This window comes from Amblyomma maculatum, chromosome 10 (genome assembly GCF_055883805.1).
Source record: "Amblyomma maculatum isolate TAMU_Amacu chromosome 10, ASM5588380v1, whole genome shotgun sequence".
Classification (NCBI taxonomy): Eukaryota; Metazoa; Arthropoda; class Arachnida; order Ixodida; family Ixodidae; genus Amblyomma; species Amblyomma maculatum.
In genome coordinates this window covers 145,519,985-145,525,032 of record NC_139353.1, presented here as the reverse complement: position 1 = coordinate 145,525,032, position 5,048 = coordinate 145,519,985, and the positions used below count along the sequence as shown (strand labels likewise).

General features: G+C 46.4%; 1 long non-coding RNA gene across 1 annotated transcript; it reads left to right on the top strand.

Annotated features, from left to right (window-relative positions):
- Window positions 1-2,746: 2,746 nt before the first annotated feature.
- On the top strand, window positions 2,747-4,660 carry LOC146177649 (uncharacterized). Its single transcript, XR_014701336.1, has 3 exons — window positions 2,747-2,858; window positions 3,188-3,294; window positions 4,301-4,660. It is a non-coding gene; the product is annotated as an uncharacterized LOC146177649 (long non-coding RNA).
- The last annotated feature ends 388 nt before the right edge of the window (window positions 4,661-5,048 follow it).

Genomic DNA, 5,048 nt, shown 5'->3' with positions numbered 1-5,048 from the left:
TCATTTCAGGCAGCCTCCTCAGTCCAGGATGCCGGCAGCTGCTGCTGAAGCACGCCTCTTCCTTGCCTTCCGCTCACTTAGCCTATGTCTTACACCATGCTTCGGACGTATAACCATATGCCTCTGCAATTAAAGAATACAAAATAAAAAGCTAATTTTAGTCATGTTACGTCGAAGGACAAGAAATAATCGCATGCAACTGGAAGAAAACTGAAGGGGCATGCATGTCAAAATATGGCAAGCAAATCAATTTTGCTATTGAACAATCTTGATCGTTCCTCTTTCACATGTAAAGAAATCAAGAGTAGGAAATGGTCATGAAATTATTAAAACTCGGTGAAAGCGCTCGCAGCAGCTATGAGAGGTGAAGTGCTCATGATGTGTCAGGTCACTGTGTCAGCCACTATTAAGACTGGTTAAAACAGTTAGTCTGTCTCCTCAATGTTGCTTTCGTTACTTTCAGTAAGTCTGTCTTTCAGTAAGTCTGTCTTTCTCCTCAATGCTGGCTTCACTGCTTTACATCACCAAGAAGTCTCAACAGAAAGACTATTTTAACTGCCATGACCGTGATGTCGCGCTTAACCTTTTTGTAGTTTTCAATAGCGTTTTCTCAACTTCCTATCAAGTGCAAACTAGGCTTTTGTGCACATTTCATGTGCTTATTTTTTGGCCACTTCAACCTAATTTAGCAGGGTGTGCAACTTAAATTGTGCAGATATTTTGCTTTTAATTAGGGATAGTTTTAACTCACCAGCCACTGAAAATGATGCACTAGATACAAAATTGTCTCAATATGCTGCATGCTAAGGAAATGACACTGGCGCCTGTGGCTCGGCTGTACACAGCAAAGGGTCAAACAATAAAAAAGATTCTGTACTGCGCTCATAGCACAGCAAAATGACGTGTTCTAACATCAAGCAGTCGCCAATCATGCACAGCACTGTATTGTGCCATGAAAATAGCCACCGCTGTCGGCTATTTTTTTAAAACCACATCAAAGCGTGTACATTGCTGCACACTCTCTTCAAACACCACTTCGTCCAAGCGCGAGTTTGAAAAGTAGAAGCAGGAGCGCGCGCGAGACAGCTTTCTTTCAGCACGGAAATCTAAGCGCGCTCAAAGCGAGTAGACTGCGGACAGGGCGCACGCGCGCGCCAGCAGCTTTCAACAACGCGAGCGACAAAGAATGCGAGCGCGCGCAAAGCGAGTTGCTCCCGCGTGCAGAAGCCGCAAAGACACAAAAGTCTACCGGCGAGCTATTCACTCTGCCCTGACCAATTACATGGCGTTGGCCGAAGAGGGCGCTGTTCACTGGCGCCCGCAGCGCCAACCTGCGATGCTTGAGTCCCCTATAGGCTCCACTGGCTGATTCTTAACACTTTCTCCCTGTCACAGATCATGGACCAGCATGGCTAGTCCACGAATAGGTACATGCTCAAGCCAGAACAAAGCAGTGAATTCTCAGCATCAGTCGAAATCTTTTCTACCGGCATTGTTGCTCAGTGCTGGCAATCAATAGCGCACAAACAAATCAGCTTGTGGGAAATGGAGCCTTCAAAATAGGTGTGCAAGGATCTTGGGAAATCAGAAGAATATCAATGCTCTTAACAGTTGGTGGGCTAGTTGGAAGATTATCTTATGCCTGTAAGCTAACATCTCTATTATGCCGGCAAAATGAACCTAATGCAGAAGTTAAGGAGGACAGCTGATAGGAGTGCAGCGACGTTTCTGCCTTCGTACCCCGCAGGGGCACCTTGTGTAACAAGGTGTTGGTGCTTGGCACCACCACGGACCCTGAGCCCCCATACCGAAGCTGTCATCTTTAACGTGGCAAAAGGTTGAGAGGTGAAGGGAAGAAACCATGAATGGTGGCGGTCGAGGCCGTGGTCAAGTCTTGGCCGATGGGCTCCTCGCCTGTCCACTAGGCGAGGGGCTCCGGGACCTTCCTCTGCGTATAAGGGTGAACCAGAGGCGACATATGTTAGGACCCCTTAGGCTATCTATACTGCATGGAAAAACTACCTTTAAAAATACCTGATCGACCTCCGAAAAGGAGTCGCACCGAAGTGACACAAAAGATCATGGCAACAACTGAGAACTTTCCAAAATTTCTTGTCCTGCGCTCTATAACAGAATCTAGACCTGTAAACGAACTGTCAGTCTTTCTGATTGCCAACTCGCTGAAGGCCATTATTGGGGCTAACTATAAAGCGAAAGTGCAGAGTGGGTCAGATAAATAACTCAAGTTACCGACATTCTAGTGGAAATTAAGAAGAAATGGGCATGGGCAGGACATGTAGTGTGAAGAGAGGATAACCGATGGTCGCTTAGGGTAACAAACTGGATTTCAAGGGAAGGAAAGTGTAGTAGGGGGCGGCAGAAAGTTAGGTGGGCGGATGAGGTTAAGTAGTTCGCAGGGGTCAAGTGGATGCAGCTAGCACAGAACCGGGTTAAGTAGAGAAATATGGGAGAGGCCTTCGCCCTGAAGTCAGGCTGGTGATGATGATGATTATAAAGCGAGAAAACTAGACCTGCCGGTCGCCACCGCGCGATCTTGGTAAGCTGCGCATGCGCGAGAAGAAAGAAGGTAGGCGAGGAGGAACTGTTTGTATTCTGGCGGATGTGACGTAATAAATTGCCTATTTTTGTTTTTTGTTTGCGTGTACTCTCGGACGCAGACGCTTTTTTTTATCGCCGCCTCCAGGTGCTTTTTTTTTTTCCTTTTCAATTTTGGCGCGCAGTGGCACAAGCAAGCGGGAGGCTTGTTCGCGCCGCGTTGCTTCAGATTGACCGGACTGGAATGTATTCTGCAAAATATACTGGGTGGCACCCATCCTTGCAAGTTTCTCCAGACTTTCGTAAGTACAGCGAAAATGCAGCGCAAAACACTTACGGCGGCACTCCGTACTTTCCTCGCCAATTTAGGAGAGCTCATGGCGCCGCTCTTCTCACGTTAAAGCTTGTCTGGAAAGGTTTTCTGCATCGATGCGCTATTGCTAAGTGATGTTGCTGTGAGTCGGTGGCTTCGTGGAGGATCTACGCAGCTCTTTTCCGTGCGCCAGGAAGCAGTCCCTTCAATACCCATGCTTCGATCGGTCGCCGGCGGCTCATTTTCGAGTCCGCCTCCGTTTTGCTCCCGAATAGCCCTGTCATAGCAAAAGCAACCATTTCTATTTTTTTGTTTCAGTGTGTGCCGAAATAATCTTGCTGCACAGCGATTTTGGGATCTTGGCTACGTCGCAGCTTCTGCTCATGGGCTCTCCTGCACCATGAATGCCTTGTGCCTCATGAAAGGTGGGTACAAAATGTGTGCTGGCAAAAACAGGTTGCTATACAAGAGCGCTACTATATGAAATAGAAGTTACCTTATTTATGAAGCTGGGGCACTGGGCATGCATTTCGGTCAGCACCGTCGCAGCCAAAGCAGTAGAAAAGGGGGAGGGGGGGTGCCAATATTATATATCTGCCGGATTGTTCTAACCACTAGAAAGGACTAACCCGGCCATACGACTACATTTGTATAACATTTTAGCTAACCGTGATGATGTTAATGTTGACATTTTTCATCAACTCTACGGGAATTCAAATTCTGTTTTTAGTTATGACTGTATATTGTCTTGTGTACCATACAAGGTAATTGCTGTTCATGGACACGGTAAAAAAATAAGTTTTTCAATATTCACCAGCAAATCTACTCAGTGACAGGGCTATTTCTGTGGCCATTATATAGATCCTTTTTGTATTCCTGACTAGAGCGGGTGAAATCGCTTCTTTCAGCTGTAGCGCGTTACCAAAATAAATGCTGGTGCATATTTTCCAGTAGCTGTCAAATACAGTGAGAGGGCATTCAGGTGCACAAGATAGGACTAGGCTGAGCCAGTCTGTTCCATATGGAGTGCCCACGTAGGCCTGTCATGGTAGGAAATAGAATTGTATAATTGCTCGAAGAGCTTTCCAGTAGCAATGTTTTGATGGGCTAGCTGGCACACCACTGCAGTGTGGTTTGGCTGTGCGAACAGGCCAAGGAGGAAAGGAACGCGCATGGAAATGCCAAGTTTGTTTTATCATTTCTTCATCTCCGTGCTTCTTCGGTTTACACTGCCAAATCATATTCACGCTTTCCTATATGTTATCTTGCAAGCAGCAAATGCACTACTTTTACTGATAAAACATTAAATGTTTCCATATGAGTGCCATGTGACAGCTACTAGCATTATACTTTCCTTCTGTGTTGCAGCGGGATCATTCATGTCTTACCTTTCCCAGGAGCCGGCATTTATTGCATTGTTCTGATTTCCAGGCCCTTCCCTGTCTGGTGCGTGTGCTGAAACAGGAATCCCTTGGAGGCGATTTGCAGCTTTTGTCCATCATCTTGATTCCGTCTCCACATAAGTAATAGCCACTGCGGTGGCTCAGGATTGGGGTGCTCAATTGTTAAACCCAAGGACACAGAATGAAATCCTGGTTGCGGCAGTCCCTTTACAATGGAGGCGAAAAGCAATGCCGTGAACTGTGCGATGTTGGCACACATTTAAAGACAAGGTTGTAGAACTTTCTGGAGGCCTTCACTAAAGCATGTATTTATGTCCCATTAATATGGAAACAGTCTGTCCGGGCAATGGAGAGGGAGAAAATCCAATGAGGTCATTGAGAGCATATTTACCACGGTAGCAAAGGTGGATCCAGGTGCCTACCCTGTTGGGGGGGGGGGGGGGGTGCACAGCTAGTATTATTGCGACATATCTGTAGTGCTTCCTGATATATATTTTTTTACATAGTGGCCATGCAGACCAGTTGGTGCAAACCTAACTTGCTGGACATGGACATGGGAAGCCAAGGACATGGGAACTCAATACAAAGAAGTACATGGGACAACATTGTTTAGTCTGAGACCCATTTCCAAAGCATTTCACCCCAAAAGAGCCAAGCATCAGGTCAGGGGAAATCCTGTACCAGTTGAAAAACTGTTTGGTACCTGGCGGAACCTGGAATCGAACCTGGTACCTCCTGAATGCACAGCAGATATTGTTCCTCATATTTCTTTTTCT